The sequence below is a fragment of the Thermobia domestica genome, chromosome 5, assembly GCF_964235325.1.
Source record: "Thermobia domestica chromosome 5, izTheDome1.hap1.1, whole genome shotgun sequence".
Taxonomy (NCBI): Eukaryota; Metazoa; Arthropoda; class Insecta; order Zygentoma; family Lepismatidae; genus Thermobia; species Thermobia domestica.
Genome location: NC_137458.1, coordinates 108,666,225 through 108,688,814, shown reverse-complemented (window position 1 = coordinate 108,688,814; position 22,590 = coordinate 108,666,225).

The window sequence follows — 22,590 nt, the reverse complement described above, 5'->3', positions numbered from 1 at the left end:
ACAAAGAAATAGATGTTGGAATGAGGAAAATTAGAGATGGTCTCTCAATGGAGGCAATCATTTACAAAGCTATTTCCTGCAGTTGTTCAAAGTTTTTATATTTTCAGCTATTTTCAAGCATTTTTTGATTCATATGTGATCAGTGTTTTTATTAATATGAATATACACTATATAAAGAAATTATACATTACATACACAGCAATATTGTGATTAACATATGATGTTCATTGGATAACACGCTTTGAAACAGAAAGATTGATCTCAGAATGGAGGAATGTTTCGTGCGTCATCTACTCACAATTTTACTTCCATACAGAAGTTGGGTTGCATCTGTCTAGGCGTCCTCACAACTGCAAAAGACCTTTACCCTAATCAATGGAATTAGAGCATTTACGGGGAGATACTTTTGTGGCTTTGTGTACTTAACGTCCTATATATAGGACGGTCCAGTTTGTGTACCCAATTATTTAGAAATATATGTTTGTGTAGAAATATGTTCATTTGAATCCTTTGGATCCAAATTATATAGAAATTATTCAAAAATACATTATATGTGCTTTTAGACATAATTGGTAAAGATTTTTAAATCTTAGTAATACTAAACTTTAAACTTACCGATAAACACCTGATTTGTTATTACTATCTATAATAAATTGAAGTTACTAAATCCCTATTAGCCAGATTCGATAATTGTAAATTCCATTAAAATTTTGTTACAACATAAATTGCGAAAGATTCTAACTTCATTACAACGATGCAAATAAGAAAGTACACGATAATTTTAATGCTGAAAAAGATAATCACGTGCCAGTAAACTACGTGAATAAGAGGCAAGGTAGCTGTAATGCAAACTTCAATTAAAGACTACCTAATCGCATAAGTAATTCTGATTTCAAAAAGAATATCTACAGTCAGCCAAATCCAGCTAATGTTACCAGATTTCGTAGTAATGGGATAGGTGGCAGAAATTCTTAAAATAAAATTTTGGGATCGAACGGGTGAATACGCTCAAAAAGGAAAGCATGTGTAATCTTAGTACTCCGGAAGCAAGCAGTGATGTCCGTTTTTCTGCAAGTTGGAGTACACGTCCGCAGGTGCAGGGCAAAGTAGAGCACGTGCCATTACTACAGGACGTCTAGAAACCCTGACTGCGTTTTTTTTTTTTTTTTTTTTTTTTTTGCTGAAATGGTTGTTTGGATGGAAAAACCTCTGCACTCGTATCCCATTATTTTAGAAGCATACAGTTTGAATGAAAAAGATGTGTCTCAGGGTTCTTCAGATACTTTTAGACAGGGTCCAACCAAAATTATCAAATGGTAAGGGGTCAATTAGTATATCGTTGGATCTGAGAAACAACAAGATGAAACAATTCCGCTTACCTTCAAACAAATGGTTATGTTCGTTTGTGTGCAAGTGTTGGAAACCTCTACAAGAGGCCACAGTAGGAGGTGCGTGTAGGTAACGTGGCGTAAGAGGAAGCGTTTGCAATTACACTGTAGGGATTAGTGTAGCGGTCGATATGAGGTGTCCTCTCTCTGCCATTATGTAGCGCCATCTATTGATGCAAGTTTGCACCATCTTACAGAAAAATGCACATCACCTATCACTTCAGGAGTACTAACACTATTCATACTCTCATTTCTATGCGTATTTGTTCGGTCCAGCTCACATACTTTCCTGGACGGGCAAATACGTAAAATCATGAGAGCATGTGCAATATTAGCATCCTTGAAGCGAATATAAATGTCCACTCTTCTGCAAGCTGGTGTAAACGTCCCCAAGAGCACATGCCATACCTACAGCGCCAGTGGTGTTATTCTAATTTTTTAACAACCGGTTCTCTCTAGTCTCTCTCTCTCTCTCTCTCTCTCTATATATATATATATATATATATATATATATATATATATATATATATATATATATGTGTGTGTGTGTGTGTGTGTGTGTAGCGAGAGAGAGAGTTGCATACACAGATGGACAGATATAATTATGTTAGGAAACAAACCATACAATGTAGACAAAAGCAAATTTTTCACTGGGTACCACAAGTGATTAGTATCTACACAGCATCCTAATACAAGGTAGTGCGAAGAAATTAGGTAGCACAGCGAATCTTGTTAACAAATTATCCAAAATGGGTGAATATCAAGAAAGTTGGAAAGACCTTAATCTAACAATGGTTCGAGAATTGTTGATACCAGTATGTATATGATTCAAATTTAAAAAGAAACCTCACCACTACAGTTCTGTGTTCCAGTTCTTATTTTTCATAACTGAGCGTTTGAAAGAATAAGAAATAAACTCTTATAGCTTGTTAGAGATCATATGTTTAACTGTGTAGCTGTAGGAATTTCTAAACTCAAATATAGTTAAACTAAAATTTACTTGTTCCTCAGTGTAAGTGAGTAAAATTCAGTTGTGTCTGGGTATAACATCTTGTAGAAAAACGGGTATCACTGTTTATTTCGGGTTCTAACATTACACATGCTTTTCTTTTTGTGCGTATTCACCCGTTCGAGAACAAGTACTTTTCTTGTTAGTAGAATATTTTTCTCGTTGCGTATTTTAATGTGATATTAATGATAGTTTGTTTCTTTTTCCTTTCAATTACCCTTATAATGTAATGTGAACTTTATTCTGTATCATGATAATACGAATTACGTTTTATAGTTTCATATTTGTGACGCGTGAATGTAACAACAAAGTTTCGTTTTATTTTAACTTATATAGGCTCTAAGTATAATCACTATAATGTATTATTCAGAAAGGAATCTAATTATGGGACTAACTAAATAATAACTAAATCGTCAAATTTCAAATGGCATTTCTCTTTGAACGTTAACTAAACTGCATTTGATTACTGTGAATTGAAATAGAAAAAGGTGATATTGAAATAAGATAAAAGTACTGTATAGTATAGTGTATGAATGAAATGTAATTTTAATATTTGAGGACAATTCAAAAAGTAAGGTGACCATAATACATGATACGTAAATTTCATGACGGTCCACGAATAGTTTCTTCAAATGCGAACACTTTAAAAATATCTTAGTTTGGTAGCCATACTCAAAGATAACTTGTATTTTCTTTGCTATTTTCCATTTAGGGCCGAAAATGCTATATTATCTTGTACTAGCTACAGAGTAGAAGAAAAAGGAGAAAATGTAATATTTAATACCATAAATTTATTGATTTTGTAACTTTATTTTTCATTTGTAAAGAAGAAATAATTGTATAACTGTTGCCATGGCACTGATTTAGTTACCGAGGAAACAGTTCAGTCACTATGTGAGTGTTGATACATAGAACCTGAGATTAAGAACCAAGATGACATGTAAGACTGACGTATGTTGCAGAATTGTAAAGAAAATTACAATTGTTGCAAAATATAGGATTTTAGGTGAATTTTAAGGCTAGTATATAATTTTACAAACGGACTCCGTGTCAATAGTTACTATTTTTTGCTGAAAGTTCTTAATCGAACTATGGTGGTAGTGATACATAAACTAAAATTGGAAAATTAACTTATTATTTTCAGGTGTTTTACCAGTCCAAAATATCTTCGATTGCGAAAAGCTGATTTGTACTACTTAACTTCTACCATCTTATTCATCTATTCTACAGAAATACTACTTTATTAATTGAAGGATAACGTGACACCTAAACTGTACAATGAACATTTAAATGTAGAAAATAGTAGGATTATGTTTCTTTATAATGCATGGCGGTCTCTTGCAGATAGAAGTCTTAAAGTACTGTAATCGGTTGGACTATTCTGCATATCTTTCACAAGCTCATGGTATTGGCTAGTAGAGTACTAGAGCTGTAGTACTATAACTTAAAATTCCCCTCCCTCTTGAGAGTAGAAAATTAGAACTTTCAAACTAGAATCAATAAATGAACTTAGAATTAAGGTTAAGGTTATCATGCAGAATATTTGGTGCACTATCGAGATGAATTTGTACATATCAGGTATAGTGTTGTAACATTACCAGTAATATTGAATCTGCTGTTTAAAAAATGTTTTCTTAGGTTTCTTTCCGGGAAAATTGGAAAAATTGCGAAAATAACAATAATGTTTGTATTAGGAAAGTTTAACTAGTAATGGAATATTATTTGTTTCGAACGCGTGAAAAGTGTGGGTTGAGAAATTTCAATGTTATGAATATTTAAAAAAGAACCATTCGAAAATAAAACTGTTGTCCTTATTCTTGAAAATTAATATTCTTCATTCATTTCCTTTATATGCTTTGCAGTCGTACCATTATGAAGCGTATCTGTTGCAGCAAATAGGGCCCTTGAAATAAACTGAGTAGTTAATGTGCTTTTTGATCTGGTAAAATTTTGCTAATTTTAACCAAAGTACTTCTTAAAAGAAAAAAAATCAACAGGGATGAGATTCAGGCCGGGGATGGATTTTCCCATTTAACTTTGAAGGTGCAACTTGGAAGAAGGAAGTGCGAACATATATTGAAAATTACTGATCTTAGTGTCGAACCCATAGTTTTCGGGGTTGCTGAAGTGAGCAGTGACACTTCTAATGCCGTTTAAATTCAAATTTGGCTCCTTGACCTGGGGCTGGGAAGAGGGGAGATGATATACAAATAATATATATATATATATACACAAATGATCAAAAATACCAATATGAGTGTCGTATCCATAGTTTTCCGTGTTTCGTGATGAACAGTAACACTTCTGTTGCCATTTAAATCCAAATTGAGGCGCCCAACTTGCGTAGGATGATATATATATATAAATGGCTGAAAGTGGCATATATTAGTGTCAAATCTATGGTTTTTTGATCGCTGATATAAGCAGTGACATTTCCGATGTCGTTTAAATCCAAATTGATCCCCGCAACTTGGGGGCATGTAGATATATAAATATGTTCGAAACTGACCGGTACTAGTTTTTGGGGTCGCTGAAATGAACAGTAATACTTGTTGTGCTGTATTCGTGTACCTTGTGGACGGGGGAGAGGATATATATGATCGAAAATGACCAATATTATTTTTGAATCCATTGTTTTTGGGGTCCTGGAATGAACATTAGCACTTACGATGCTCTTTAAATCAAAATTCAGCACCGTAACTTGGGAGAGGGAGAAGGGGTGGATATATAAATAAAATGGGAGAAATGGTCGATATTATGGTTAAATTCATAGTTTTTGGTGCCCCCACTTCTTTGGTGACAATTTTGTTGCCCTTAATACCGAAAATGAAATCTCACCTCCCCGTGCGAAGAATGGGTATTCTGCTATTCATAAATACTAACGAACTGAGGGTTCAGAAGCTAAATTCTTTAATATATTTGTCGGTATTCAAATTTACGCACTTGTGCGTTGCATATGTGTATATGTAAATAAGATCATCTTGTTTTGAGATTGTTCGAAAAATATACAAATAATAAAGAGTTTTTTTTTTATCAGAAATCAGTAAACTGAAATGTAAAACTAACAGCTGATGCTTTAATTATTTTTCCTACTAGCGAAATACGTCGTGTATAGGCTGGAGACACGTTACAGTAAATAAGATTAGCATCAGGCGAAGAGATAATTTTTAAATTATATTTTCCGGGTTTCGCAAATATTCACGAACAAAAGATTGTTTCTAATAGAGTCAAAATTTTCGGAAATTTTACATAGCAGAAGTTAGATATGTATCTCCATAAAATATAATTTTTATTTTATCATACTGATACTTGTAACTAATATGATTCTGGCCGATGTTTTAATACTTCCCTGTCATAAAATGGTAACTTTGTAAGATTACTTCAATTAATTAAAATGCTTATATATATTAATTAATCTAACTAGGACTATATTGCATTACCTTTTGTAGCCACAACGTCATTCTATCGCGAAGTTGACTTTAAAAGAGTGGTGCAAATATATTTGTTTCCACAAACTTACCCTATTCTAATTCAAGAAACATAACTTCTCAATGATCTTAAAGGTAAACTAGTAAACATAAAATAGTATTCTTTTTGAAAGCTTAACGTAGAAAAATATTCTAAAATTTCAAATTTTCCCAGCTTTTCCGTTTTTTTCAATTCGGGAACAACTGTAAAATAACTGTTGGTTTTTAATCCGAAATTTCCGTTTTCTTCTAGACTTTCACAACACTAATCAAGTACTATCCCTCATTGATAAAGATCTTTGACGTATTATTGGCATATCCTCTCCAGAGGTACAGATTACCAGCCATTACTATAATACGTTTTAAAGTTCTAAAACATATTTTTTAAATTCATTTGCTAAATTTAATCAATAATATGAGATACGTGGTAATCTTAAGACAGTAATATCAGCGCTTTGCATTGGAGTGCATTTGTTCGCAGACGACAAAGTGAATTCGTATTGCTGAGTGTATTATTAGCATGATCAATATTGTTTTTTGAAGCATGAGTTTCTTTTTACACTGTAAAAATATGGAAGGTAGGTCTTACTTAATAATACATGTTTATACTTTTGGAAATAAAGCCATTATTATTATTATTATTAAGATAAAATGGGATAAAAGTCAAAAACTTGAGATTAGAGGCTTAAAATAGAAAATTTAAACCTACAAAGTTTGCAACGATTACTTCCAATTATATCTTCTTTGGCTTTTCTTTGAATAGGAGTTGGAAGAATATTGATTCTTAGAGTAGAAAACTAATTTTAAAAATCATATTTTACTTACAAAAAATGTTACTCGAACAGGTGTTTTTGAACTCGCCGGATGAATTTCCTCAAATGTCTAAAAATCTCTACATACACAGTGGAGATAGTTTCACACATGTCTTTGCTATTGATCTCTATGCAACCACAAGTACTCCAGCAGTCACGGAATTAGCTATGAGCCAACGGAAATGTGTGCTACCTTCAGAATATAGCCTGGATATTAGTCCTGTTTACAATAGAGTAGCATGTCGACTGCAGTTGAAATTCAAGCCTATCATGAAGAAATGTAAATGTTCTCCGCATCTCTTATATGCTACAGGCAAGTTTAATGTTGCATATTGTTTTATTATTAGTTATCTTTTATTACCATTGAAGGAAATTATAGAATTCAAAATTTCCACATTATATTCAAAATCATTTGATTACTATGGAAATATGTTTGAGTCATGCATATTTTTTTTCTCAAGTGTAATTCATTTGTATCTCTACATGTTAGCCACAAGTAAGATATACATACTAAGAGAGTTATTTCTTAAAAAACAACAAATAGAAATTGGTGTTGTGGAAAGTTATGAAAGTTAGTCTTTGTACAAATCATCCTTTTCTCTCAGAGGATAGATCAGAGGATTACTAAATACAGAATATTGTACCAAAGTAATAGTTTTGAACAAATTTTGAAAACAAAACCTGTTGTTAATGAAAACCTTTATTGTTACGTTTTTGTTTCGTTTAAACCTCAGAGTGTCGTTTCTTGAGTTTACCTTTAGAGAGATAAGAAAAGTCCACGATGAATAGGTTCACGTCTCTTTTGGAATTTATGTATCAATTTGTCTCATATTCTCTAAGACACCACTGCTCAATATTTTTCTCCTGCATTTCAATATTTCTGATTAGAGTATAATTTAAAGAAAAGAGTAACGACAAGCCGAAAAAAGGAAGAAATGAATCACATAAAAGAGAGAGCTTGTTCAATGATCATGTATAGTGCCAAGAAAAGATGGTTGCCTTTATTTTTGAAATTTTGGTCATTTGTCGATAGTATATGAGATATTTTTGTGGATCAAATTATAATAATACATAACAGTAAAACACGTATAATGCAACTATGAAGTTAGTGGTATGTATAACGTTCGGGCGTGATAAATTACTTTCGAAAAGGAAATCCTGGCATAAGTTATTAATGTGAAAATTTTCTTAAGTATGGTATCCCAATAAATTGAAAATAGTGTCTGGTTTTCGCAGAAGGACGTCGAAAATCGCTGAAATATTTATAACATTTCTAATTTGTTATCGTGCTGAAGACAGGCAATATTGCCACTAATAGAATAAGAACTTTATTAGTTATTATTTTGAATTCCTAAACAGGTCCTGCTACTTTTTTCCAGGAAAGTTTAACGAATGTGACAATGAAGGTTTAGTCTGCATCTCAGAAGAATTCTCTAGTAAGTTATGCAGTAACTACATAATTTTACTTTTTAACTAGCACACAGTTTATTTAATAAATAGAATAAGAATAACTCGATAAATGTGACAACTACTGTTAATTGAGGGTTGGATAATTTTAAGCTAAGATAGAACTTCTTTCATATACGAACATTCCATATTGTGTAACATTGTGCGGATTCTTGTTTAAAAATTAAAATTTATAGAATAAATATCGCAGAGTAAATTAAAATTACTCTCCGTTGCTTATTTAAATAGAACATATTTTTCTTCTTGGTACATAAATATACAAATTCGGAAATGATACTCCACAACTAAGTAGGTCATACAATTTTAGGAATAACTATCCTTTGTTTATATAAATGGAACACAATTCAAATTTACAAATGTTGCACTGCAAATATTCGAAGTAGCTAAATTTTCAAAATGTCAGTCTTTCGTTTTCTAAATAGAACAATCTTTTAGGAGTAAAAAAAAGTAGGGCAGAAGGATAGCCTCTTTTCCAGCACCTTTTGTTGGTCGGGGTTTAGAGTTTTATTTCAGAGGTTGTGTATAAGTGATTCTTTTCTTTCAATGTTTTTATTTCTAGGTCTTCTTTTTTCTTTCTTTTCAATTGGTCTTTATTTTTGATGGGTTTATTTTTGGGTTTCACATATTTGTTAGGGTTTGGCATATTCGGTTTACCTCTTTTCTGAGATTCTGATGTTCCTAAGAAGAACCTTTGGTTTTTGTTAGGGTTTGTCTTATTCAATTTAGCTCTTTTCTTAGACTTTAATGGTCTTGAGAAGGACCTTTGCTTTGTCGGTGTTTTTTTTTTATTTTCTACTTTCGAAAGTTCTTCAAGAACTCCATCAGTTTTTATGGTGAATCCCACCTTGGCTTTCTTTGGACGTGTTTTGTCCTACTCCATGTGCATTTTTAGTCCTCTTCCGTTGTACGTTTATCTGCTCTTCTTTTTCTTAGATTGAAGGTTTCTCTTGAGGAAGTCCAGAGCCACTTTTATCGCTCTCTGGACTACCGGTTTTTTTCTTCTGCTCCGAAACGGGATTTACACTCTTCTAGGGCAAATTCCTATTCTTCTGCTAGTTTTGGCCCTAGTTGCTTGCAGTATCATATTGCTACCTTTTTTATTTCACTTTCAACTTTTTTCAGTATTCTTTCGATGTTTTCTTCGACAATGATTGGTATTTTTCTTATTCAAACATATTCACGACTGCTTTATGAATCCTTATTACGGGTTTGCTAAGTTAGATCCCTTTTTTATATTCGGCCTCATAGTTAGATGTCTTTTGTATACAAGCATTTTTTAGCGTTTTGAAATACTCTTCCCTTTCCTCGCTCAGCCTGTAGTTGGACTCAAAGTTTGGTGTTGGTTTGTGGCGAGACTATTTGTTTGGTGGGTCCTGGAGTGCTGCGCATGTGTTCTTTCATTTTACGGTTCTGGTTTTCTCCCTTCAGATGAATGTCTTTATAATTTCACTCCGGCAGATCCATATTTAGCTCGTCTACCACTAAGATACCTGCTTGTTCTGCCATTTTTACTGGGTGTATCTTCCATTTTAGGTTCTTCTGAACTTCACACTATGGGGAGTCCTACTAATATCTAAGGTTTTGAGCGTGTTTGTAATTTATACAGAGGTTTAAGTGGTAGGTGTAAAGGATGGAAAATGTTTACATTGTGTCAATAACCGATTGAAAAATGGAGAACAAAGAAATTGCATTATGTAGTTTATTTGTGAGTTTGTTTATTCGTAAAATATTGAGGGAATAAATAAAGAATTGCTTACATAAAATGTTAAGTAACTATTTTTCCAATCCATTTCGATTTTCAATGGTAAGGAGTTATACACGAGATATTGTATGTATATTCTTTGTTCCATGCCTTTACATTATTACAGTTATTACTATACAGTTGGTGTATGAATTCTACTGCTTGCGTGGTCTTATTGTGAATCAATAATGAAGTATATCGATTCCCTGTGGGATAATACGGTAACAGTAATAGTTAACAAGCGTCGACGATACATGGGGAAATCAAACCCCCCAAAAATAATTCTCATTAACTTTTCTGAAGCAGTTATGCAAAGAAACAACAAACAATTAATAGAAGTAACATATGTTAAATAGAGTTATATTGCAATGATATTCCGTTGAAATTTGAGGTTGACACAGGAGCTGCAGTCATAGTATTATCAATTAGTATATATTACAAACATTTTACTGTCCTTGAATTAAAGCCGTCTGACATTCGTTTATAGGGAGCTGAAGGGCCCATTACCAGTAGTAGAAAATGGATCGATCTGGCTCATTTTTAGCCAACTCACAAGCCCCTGGGAAAATGACCACCATGCACCGTGAGCCCACGGTCTTTTACGACCTCCATTTTAGGGGTGAATTTGTTCCCTTTTATGACCACTTTTTAGGGGGTGTATTCGTTCTCTTTTACGACCTCCATTTTAGGGGGGTGAACTCGTTCCCTTTTATGAGCATATTTTTCAACCCCTATTTTAATTACGAACACAGCGAAGAGAAGATAACACTGACACTACGTAACACACAGCAGAACAGATAATACATAAGAATACGTAACACACAAGGGTGTATTCATTCTCTTTTATGAGCAAATTTTCCAACCCCTATTTCAACATGACAGAGACTACGAAACATGGCGGACATAGCACAGGGGGTGTATTCATTTTCTCCACCCCTAATTGAACACAGCAGAACTAGTAAAAGAGTATGACTTATTTTTCAACCTTAATTGAAGACAGCAGAGAATAGATAATATTCAACCTCTAATGGAACATAGCAGTGAATACATAAAACATAGAAGAAGTTACATAAGACTACGGGGGTGTATTCCACCCGTATTTGACCATAATGAACATAGCAGAGAATGGGGGTGTATTCGTTTAGGATTCCACCCTTATTTGAACTTCGTTACCTCTTACGAGCATATTTTAGGGGTGTACTCGTTTTAATGTAACATAGCAGTGGGCCTATTTTTCCACCCTTCTTTGAGCATAGTCCATTTTTAGGGTGAACTCGTTTTCAACCCCTATTTCAACATGACAGAGACTACGAAACATAGCATAGGTGAACACACAGCACAACAGATAATACATAGCTACGGAGGGAGGGTGTACTCGTTCTCATTTTTTCAACCCTTATTTGAACATAACAGATAATACATTCGAACCCTATAGCAAAGATTCTTTTAAGGAGTGAACTTGTTTCAACCTATATTTGAACATAGCAGAGATGATTATTTAAAGAATGCGAAACTTCCGTGTTTTGTTATCAGTTACATAATAACTTCCGCCATATGTAGATAATTCTCATTACGTCATTTATCCGGATTTGAAAAAACATTGACCTAGTTTTCTCTTTAACAGACAATAACTTGTCATTCAACGATAGGAATCCCTGAACGTAATGTAATCAATCACAAAGGTATAAAAAAAAGAGGGGAATTCCCGAGGATGACTCATACTATTGCGCAACATGACGTAATACTGTCAGACAGGTATAAAAGACTGACCGACATGTTTTTTTTGTAATCACTTCATGTTTACCGTGTGAAGCGTAAAGTTCAGATATTTTTTGTGTGTGTGCGTTTATATTATTAGTGTGGTTTATTAATAGTGTGGTTTTGTTTTCTTTTGTAAGTAAGACATTTTATAATAATACTATTAATATTATATTATAAAAACTCAGTTCAAAATTATTATAGTAACTTTGAGGAGTTAGTTTAAAAAAAATGGCAACAAAAAAGGTTAAATCAAATACTATTAATTCTGATACTCTATTTAATAATAATTTAAAAAAAATATTTTAAAATGTGATACTGAATTAAATGAGGATAGTGGATGTTTTTTAAAGAATAAAAGAAAAGACTGTTTAGATATATTACAACAAGAACAAACTAAGACATCGTTTAAAGTAAATTTTTCTTTGGGTACAACTTTTGTAAAACCAGTAGATTTAGAAACATGTAGATTCTTTGTAAATAGTGGTAACGAAATTATTTTGCCGAGTACAGATTTGAATTCTATAATTGAAAAACTATTTAATAAAATTTTAGTTGAACAAGAAAATAGGGCAATTAAGAAATCAGGGTGGTCTTTATGTTCTGAACCAAACCATCACTTAGAAATTAAAATCAGTAAATATGATCCGCTTTCCGCTTCTTCTTTTATAAAATTACCTCAATGGATTTTATCCAAAAAGAAATGTGTTTTAAATATTCAAAATAATGATAATACATGTTTTATGTACTGCATTCTAGCTGCGTTGCATCCAGTAAAAGAACATCCAAATCGTGTGAATAATTACATACAATATAGTAATACTTTATTACCATTATTTGAAAAACCAATATACAATTTCCAGTCGAAATAGCACACATGTGCAAATTTGAACATATGTATAATTCCGTATTTCCTAAGGAACAAATTTTCATTAATATATATGGCATTAACTATGATCATGAAACTATTTTCCCGTTACATATAAGCGAAAACACAGTTGTAGGTAAACATATTGATTTACTGTATTGTGAAGAAAATTGCAACAGTCATTATTGTCTTATAAAAAATATCAATGCGTTATTGAAGAGTCATAAAGAGAAAACTTATGTAAAATTGCCTCAATGGATTTTATCCACAAAATGTGTTTTAAATATTCAAAATAACGATAATAGAAGTTTTATGTATAGTATTCTAGCTGCGTTGCATCCCGCAAAAGATAATCCATATCGTGTGAATAATTACATACAATATAGTAATACTTTATTACCATTATTTGAAAAAAAACAATATACAGTTTCCCGTCGAAGTAGAACACATAAGCAAATTTGAACATATGTATAATTCCGTATTTCCTAAGGAACAAATTTCCATTAATATATATGGCATTAACTATGATCTTGAAACTATTTTCCCGTTACATATAAGCGAAAACACAGCTGTAGGTAAACATATTGATTTATTATATTTAAACTCTCATTATTGTTTAATTACAAATTTAAATGGTTTAGTCAGACATCAGTTAGGTAGTCATCAAACATTTATTTGTAGACGATGTTTAATATCTTTTTATAACAAATCAAAATTAGATGAACATGACAAATTATGTAAAGAACACATTCCAACCAAAATTAACATGCCGAAACAAGGAGAAGTTTTAAAATTTCGAAAATTGAAATTGTTATTACAGAATGATGTGATAATAATTGCAGATATGGAAAGTTTATTAAAACCTATAAATAAACAAAGTGGATCTCATACAGTACAAATTCACCAACATATACCATGCAGTTTTGGTTATATTGTATGTTGGAGTAACAACTATATGAAATCAGATTTAGTTATTTATCGGGGAGAAAATGTATCGATGAAGTTTATGTCTGCTATGGAGAATGAATTAAGAAAAATCATAAACATATTAGATCAACAAAAACCATTAATACCATTAAATAGTTCTCAGTTACAGGAGTTTAACCTATCCACTGAATGCTCGGTTTGCGATAGTAAATATACGAGTGACAATAGAAAAGTTAAACATCATAACCATTTAACTGGTCAATTTATCGCCACGGTGTGCAACAAGTGTAATTTACAAATTAAGCGTCAAAGTAATTTTATCCCTGTCTTCTTCCATAATTTGTCTGGGTATGATGCACATTTATTTGTGAAAGAATTAGGTTGCACCCCTGGAAATATTTTTGTAATTGCTGAAAGCACTGAGAAATACATAACATTCTCTAAGCACTTTAATTTTAATGGTAGACCTATCGAGTTACGTTTTGTAGACTTATTTAAATTCCTACCGTATAGTCTCGAAAATTTGGTGTCAAAATTAAAACCTGAGCAATTTGTCTATACAAAGCAATATTTTTCTGATGAAAAGTTTCCTTTAATTCTCCGTAAGGGAATTTATTTTTATGAATACATAACAAATTTAGATACATTTAAAGAAACTGAATTTCCTGGAAGAGAAGCGTTTAGTAGCAAATTGAATGGAACACAAATTTCCGAGACTGATTATTAATATGCAAAACTGATTTGGCGTGTGTTTAAATGTGAAAATTTAGGGGACTACCACGATCTATATTTAAAATGTGATGTACTTCTCACAGCAGATGAGTTGGAGAATTTTAGAAAGACATGTTTAAATGCTTTTTGTATTGATCCGATTAATTGTTTTACTGCACCTGGGTTGGCATGGCAAGCCATGTTATATAGAACAAAAATTGAACTTGAACTTTTATCAGATATCAATATGTATATGTTTGTAGAAAAATCGATTCGCGGAGGTATTACTCAAGCTGTGTTAAGATATGCCAAAGCTAATAATCCTTACGTACATGATTTTGATGCGGAAAAAGAAAAATCTTATTTACTGTATATTGACATGAACAATCTGTACGGACTATCAATGATTGACTATTTACCATATGGTGGTTTTCGGTGGGAGGATAAAATTGACAATTGGCAAGACAAACATAAAATTATCAATTGGCCCACGGATAGTGAATGGGGATTTTTTCTAGAAGTGGATTTAGAGTATCCAAATTATTTACACGAATACCATTCTGATTTTCCGTGTGCTCCAACTAATGAAGTTCCACCGAATGGTAAATATTCAAAATTACTATTGACACTTAAATCGAAATCGAATTATATCTTGCATTATAGAGTATTACAATTTTATCTAAAACAAGGTTTAATATTGGTAAAAGTACATAAAATATTATGGTTTCGTCAATCTAAATGGCTTGCATCTTATATTCAAGAAAATACTCAACGCCGTGCAAATGCTACAATTGAATTTGAAAAAGATTTCTATAAGTTATTAAATAATTCTGTATACGGAAAGACAATGGAGAATGTACGAAAACGAATTGATATAAAATTAATTAACAATGAAAAAAGTGTAAAAAATTAGTAGCGCAAAATCAGTTTGAAAATTGGGTAAAATTGGCTGATAATTTGGCATTGTTTCATATGGTAAAAAAATTGGTAACCCTTAATAAACCAATTTACGTAGGAGCGACAGTTTTAGAATTATCAAAATTAGCTATATATAACTTCCATTATAATATAATGAAACCGCGATATGGAGATAAAATTAGAATTGCATATATGGATAGTGACTCTTTCATTTACCAAATTAAAACTAACAATATTTATAACGATATAAAAGATATGAATGAATATTTTGACACCTCAAATTATCCTGAAAATAATTCTTTATATAGCACACAAAATAAACACGTTTTGGGTAAAATGAAAGACGAATTAGGTGGAGTTCCTATGATTGAATATGTTGGGTTACGAGCAAAAAATTATGCTATAAAAACTGGTGAAAATAAAGAATTGAAAAAATGTAAAGGGATCAAGAAAAATATAGTTAAAGAACAAATTACGTTTGACGATTATAAATCATGTATATTTAAAAACGAAACGATCTATAAAACACAGTTTGAAATTAAAAGTAAATACCATAATTTAACAACAAATCAGGTAAGAAAATTAGCATTAGATCCGTATGATGACAAAAGAAAAATTTTAAATTGTAAAATACACACTGTTCCTTGGGGGTATTATAATAATAAAGATGTAAAATGTACGATTTCTATATTATAAATACGATATAAATTTTTTTGGATATATTAGTATTAAAAAAAATGTCACAATCAGTTCGAGAACAAATAGTTGCAGAATTACATAAAAGTGCAAGACGAAACTATCCTCGAATACCCGTTATAACGAAAGGGATTTATGATTTATGGCAAGGTGATTTAGTTGAAATGAATAGTGGAAAATTGAAAGGTCTAGCAAAAATTAATCGAAATTACAAATATCTATTAACTGTGATAGATACATTCTCTAAATATGCTTGGGCTATTCCTGTGAAAAATAAAACTGGGAAAGAAATTACACAAGCATTTATAACAGTAATGAGAGAAGCAAAGAAAAGCCCTAAAATTTTACAAACTGACAGGGGTCGAGAATTTTATAACTCAGAGTTTCAGAAGGCGATGAACCAAAGTAACATTAAACATTATTCCACGTACAGTGATGTGAAAGCAAGTATTATTGAAAGATTTAATAGATCATTATGTAATTTAATGTGGAGACAATTTACACTGCAGGGAAATTATAAATGGATTGGCATTCTGCCGGAATTACTACATAATTATAATAATACTATTCATTCTACTATTAAAATGAAACCTATCGACGCTATTAAAAAAGAAAATGAAAAACATCTATTGACAAACATCTATTGCAAAAAGTTTTCTGTGATAAAAAGAAAAAGTAAATTTAAGATAGGTGAATATGTAAGAATTAGTAAACTTAAGCGTCCTGGTTTTGATAGAGGTTTTACACGCAATTGGAGTACAGAAATTTTTCGAATTGCTAAAGTTTTCTTCACTAATCCTCCGACATATCACTTAGTAGACTCAAATAATAAACCTATTGAAGGAAGATTTTACGGACACGAATTACAATTAACGAAATTTCCAAAAACATATTTAATTGAAAAAGTGTTGCGAAAGAAAAATAATAAGGCCTATGTGAAATGGTTAGGTCTGCCAAAAAGTGAAAATTCTTGGATTGATTTAAAGCATACAATATTGTAAAAAAAAGAGAAGTCAAGAATTTATAGGTGAAGCATGTCATCACAAATATTTTAAATTCTAGCAACACTGTAAATTTTCGTTGCTTAGTTAAATTGTCATCATCATCACGAGGTCTATCAGTATCACAAGTAAAAAGTATATTAAATCAAATTTGTTCTTCCACAAACGCTGTTTTTTTATGTAAAGGAGAAAAGAAAGCAAAATATTTAAAAACGCTATTTAAAATAAATGCAATATATCTGTAACAGAGATGGAATGGAAAATTCCTTTTACATGTATGGTAGCAGGTCCTACAGGCTGTTGAAAATCATATTTTGTTAAAACATTTCTTGATCATTATAGTAAGTTATTTAAAAATATTGTATGGTGTTATGGTGAATGGCAACCGTTGTATGATACTATTTCAAACTGTACGTTTAAAGAAGGTTTACCTCAAAATAATGAATTTCAAGCACACGAGGGTCCACATCTTGTCATTATAGATGATTTAATGCGTGAATGTGACCATCGGATTGTAGATATATTTACTAAGGGTAGCCATCATAGAAATATAAGTGTAATATTTATCACACAGAATATTTTCCATCAACAAAAAGGGATGCGGGATATTTCGTTAAATTGTCATTATATTGTTTGTTTTAAAAATCCTAGAGACCAAGCTCAAATTAATTATCTCGCAAGACAATTGTATCCAGGTAATACAAAATTTATTCAAGAAGCATATCAAGATGCAACTCGAATTGCACATGGTTATTTACTCTTTGATTTAAAACAAAATACTCCTGATGAGCAGCGAGTTCGAACAAATATCTTTCCAGCAGATTCTTTTAATTATGTTTATGTACCTGTAAAAAAATAATAATTGTAATATGGTTTATATTCTAACAACTATTTGTGCTTTAATAGCCGTAAAAAATGATTAGTAAGGAAAATGCACATATGTTAAAACTTTTAGCAAAGTCAAAACCGAAAGCACGTAAGGCAATTTTACAAAATGCAGATCCTGATTTAATTCGCTCTATTTGTGAATGTTCCTATAACGTATTACAGGGAAATGTTCTATTAAATAAAACAGAGATAAATAAGCTAAAAAAAATATAAAAAGGAACTGAGATATTTGGTGAGAAAAGGTCCGTCATTAAAACAAAAGAAAAAACGAATAATTATACAAAAAGGTGGTTTTCTTACTGCTTTGCTTGCACCTATTATTGGAGGTATACTATCTAGTTTAATTAAATAATTATGCAAAACGCACAAAAACTTATTTTAATCGCACCAGAAAAATTACATCATTATCAAACGATATCTAATCTTGATGATGAAATGAAAGAAATTTTAAATAATAAAAGTTTAAATGTAGAAGAAAAATGGACAAAATATAGAGAAGTCTTACAAAAATATTTAAATATAATTCAAAAACCGGCAGCAGTTACAACAACTGCAACTACTACCACTACTAAGGAGGAAGAAGAACAAGAGGACGAGGAGGAGGAGGAGGATGATGATGATGAAATAATATCTACTCTCCCTGAAATTTGTAAACGTAAAGCAAGACCTTTATTACGTAAATTGAAACAAAATCCAAATATTCAATGGGACGATAATGGAAATGTGAATATTAATAATAAATTAATTCCAGGTGCAAATATAGTGGATTTGATATCCGATTTTGTTAGATGTCGTAAGAAAAATATTTCAGTTGCCGGCTGGAAACCTTTTGCTACATTATTAGCAAAAGCCAATATACCTTTAGAGTACATTGGTAATCCTCAACGAATAGATTATATTAGAAAACTAACAGAAGACGAAGAAGACGAAGAAGAAGATGGTCCTCCACCCCGTAAACGCAAATGATGTACTTATAAGCAATAATAATAATAATATTCTATTGTAATCTATTGTTATTTTTAAGTATATAGAAAGAAAGAAAGATGAATGAGCCCTACCTTAACTATTACATATATCAAGCAGGAGGTAATTATAACGTGTATAGAGGTACACCATATCAAGAAGGTTATGGCATTGGTAGTTTTCTAGGAGGTTTATTTCGTACTGTATTTCCTTTATTAAAACAAGGTGCAAAAACTGTTGGTAAAGAATTGATACGTACAGGAATTAATGTAGCAGGAGATGTACTAGATAATAATAGACCTATTGAAGAGTCTTTGCATGATCCATGGCAAGAAGCTAAAACAAATTTAAAAAAATAAAGCTCAAACTAAATTAAATCAGGTGTTGGAAGGATCTGGAAGAAGAAGAAAAAGAATAAAAGTTCATTTTAGTGGTGCTGGTGTGAAACGGATAAAAAGATCCAAAGATATTTTTGATTGATTAATTATGGAGCAAAGTGATAGTTTTTATCTCACACTTCCTAGCAATAGTTCTATGAAATATTTTCCTCAAAATACTCTTGCTTGTTATACTATTAAATTATATCAACCTATTGTACTGGAGAAAGGAGTGTGGGAAACAGTTGTTGTTGAAGTGCATTATACAAGTTCATTTCAGAATGTTTCCAAATATACAAATAATATTTATTATCGTCTCATGAATACAAAAAACTGGAACATAACTCAAATCTTACCAGGCCACTATTATCATGTTGATGATATTCTATCTCAAATTAATCATAAAAGTGATATATTAAATTTACAATTAAAAGTCAAAGCATCAGTGAAACGAATTGAGGTTAATAGAGTAATAAAAGATCAAGATAAGCATATAGAAATACGCCTATCTCCTGAACTAGCCCGAATACTAGGTTTTGATCATATACAACAGGAAGATATTGCACTTGTTCATCATGCTCGTTATCCACCTGATTTACAAAAAGCGCTACCTACACTTATGTATATTTACAGTGATATTGTAGAACCACAAATAGTGGATGACACCGTAGCTCCATTGTTACGTATTATAAATACAAATATTACAGAGCATGGTGTTAATAATGTACATATTTTTGATAATCCTCATTATGTCACTGTGCAACGTAAACAATTTGATCAAATTATTATTGATTTAAGAGATAGTACAGGTAATCCACTTCCTTTCCAATATGGCAGTGTATGTGTAAAATTACATTTTCGTAGACGTAATATGGTATTGTAAATTTTATCATGTGTGAATATTAATACTAAGAAAAAAGACAAAAATGCAGTGTGAGAGTATGAAATCAGAATTAGATTTATTTGCTGGTTTACCCACTCAAACCAGTATTATTGGTAATAAAATAGTTCCATATAAACCTGTGGCTTCAATAGCTGATAATGCACCAATAGAATTTGTAGTCCCCGGTCATGGGGATGACTATATTGACTTACCGCACACAATGTTATATGTTAAAGGTAAAATTACTAAATCAGATGGTTCTAATTTAACTTCTGCCGATAAGAAAATCGGCCCTGTAAATGATTTTCTCAATGCAATGTTCAGTGAATTGCAATTATATTTAAATAATCAACTTATTTCCTACTCTTCACATACATATCCATATCGATCGTATATTGAAAAACTACTAAATTATAATACTGAAGCTAAAACAACGCATCTTCAAACATCAATGTGGTTTAAAGATACTGCAGGGCATCTGGACAGTGTGGCCGATGCTAATTTAGGATTTAAACAACGTTTTCTTCTCACTGCTTTAAGTCAGTCATTTGAACTATTGGGTTATATTCATGCTGATATTTTCAATCAGGAGAAATTTTTACTGAATGGTGTACAATTGCGTATTAAACTAATTCCAGCTAAACCTACATTTTGTCTAATGGGTGACGCAGATGCTGATGGAAAAGTTGTAATTACAGATGCAACATTGCTTCTGAAAAAGGTTAATGTATCACCAGCAGTTAAAATAGCACAAAATAAAGTATTACAAAATCCTAAATTTAGAGTAAAATATCCTATAACAAAAGTGCAGGTGAAGACTGAAACGCTGCCACAAGGAATTATGGATAGTACACTTCCAGATCTATTTTCAGGCCTAGTGCCTAAACGTATTATTATTGGTTTTGTTACTAATACTGCTTTTAATGGTAATTATCAAAAAAATCCATTCAATTTTCAACATTTTAGTATGTCATTTTTTACATTGTATGTTGATGGAAATCCAATACCCTTCAAACCTTTACAGCCAGATTTTGATAATAAGCTATATGTACAAGCATATTCTACGTTATTTACAGGTTCAGGTATGTATTATTCTAATCAAGGTAATGATATTTCACTTGCTGAATATCCTAATGGTTATACTCTACTGGTGTTTGATTTAACTCCTGATTCAAGCGCAAGTGCTGCATTTCATACTAGTCCGCAACGGCAAGGAAGTGTACGTTTAGAGGTTCATTTTAAAGAAGCACTGCCATCTCCTGTAACAACAATTATTTATGGTGAATTCTCTTCAGAATTAGAAATTGATTTTCAGAGAAAAGTATATATTAATTAAAGAAAATGTTAAATACAATTGAGCTTTATGAAGCATTACAACAAAATTTGCCTAAAGATCATTTTATTGGTGTATATGCTGCTGATGAGTTACCTTTGTTTATTCATACATTTCCAGCCGCCATAATTATAAACACTGATTCTAGTGATAAGCCTGGTGAACATTGGGTTGCTGTTTATATATCTAATATGTGTGTGGGAGAGTATTTCGATAGCTATGGTATACCTCCCTATATACAACATCATATAAGGTTTTTAAAACGAAACTGTCTGTATTATACATGGAATAATAGACGTATTCAAGGTGATTTATCTCAATTTTGTGGACATTACTGTTTCCTATATTTAGCATGTCGTGCATCTGGTTATTCGATGCAGGATTTTTTAAACAAATTCTCACTCACTACTATTGATGCTAATGATATTATGCTTTATTCATTTATGAGAGTATGATGATGTTATTTTTTTAAACTCCGCCATTGCCGGTCCCAAGCCCTGGATGAGAAAGGAGGAGGGTTGGGGGTGTTGCTACCCCCGTAAAAGAAAATAATGTTGGGTTGGAAACGAGTACACTTCTATTCTCTGCTATGTTCAAATAAGGGTGGAATCCAAAACGAATACACTCCTATTCTCTGCTATGTTAAAATAAGGGTTGGAAAACGAGTTCACCCTTAAACAGTGCTCATAAAAGGGAACGAGTTCACCCCTAAAAATGGGATCATAAAAGAGAATGAATACACCCCTAAAATGGAGGATGTTGTGTTTATTATCTGCTATGTTAAAATAAGGGTTGGAAAATATGCTCATAAAAGAGAATGAATACACCCTTTAAAATGGAGGATGTTGTATGTTAAAATAAGGGTTGGAAAATATGCTCATAAAAGAGGATGAATACACCCTTTAAAATGGAGGATGTTGTGTTTATTATCTGCTATGTTAAAATAGGGGTTGGAAAATACGCCATGTTCTTTTATTAGCTATGTTATGTATTATCTGTTCTGCTGTATGTTCATAGTCTCATTGTATTCTATGCTATGTTAAAATAAGGGTTGGAAAACGAGTCCACCTTGTTATGTGTTCGTACCCCTTTGCTATGTTCATTGTCTGCTATGTTGAAAAAGTGCTCATAAAAGGGAACGAGTTCACCCCTTAAAATGGACTATGTTTAATCTTCGCTATATTTCTGCTATGTTAAAATAGGGGTTGAAAAAGGGAACGAGTTCACCCCTGAAAAAGTGTTCATAAAAGGGAACGAGTTCAATTTGCTCTTCTGTATGTTCGTTATGTTACGTAGTCCGATGTTCTGCTATGTGTTCGTAGGGGTTGAAAAATATGCTCATAAAAGGGAACGAGTTCACCCCCTAAAATGGAGGTCGTAAAA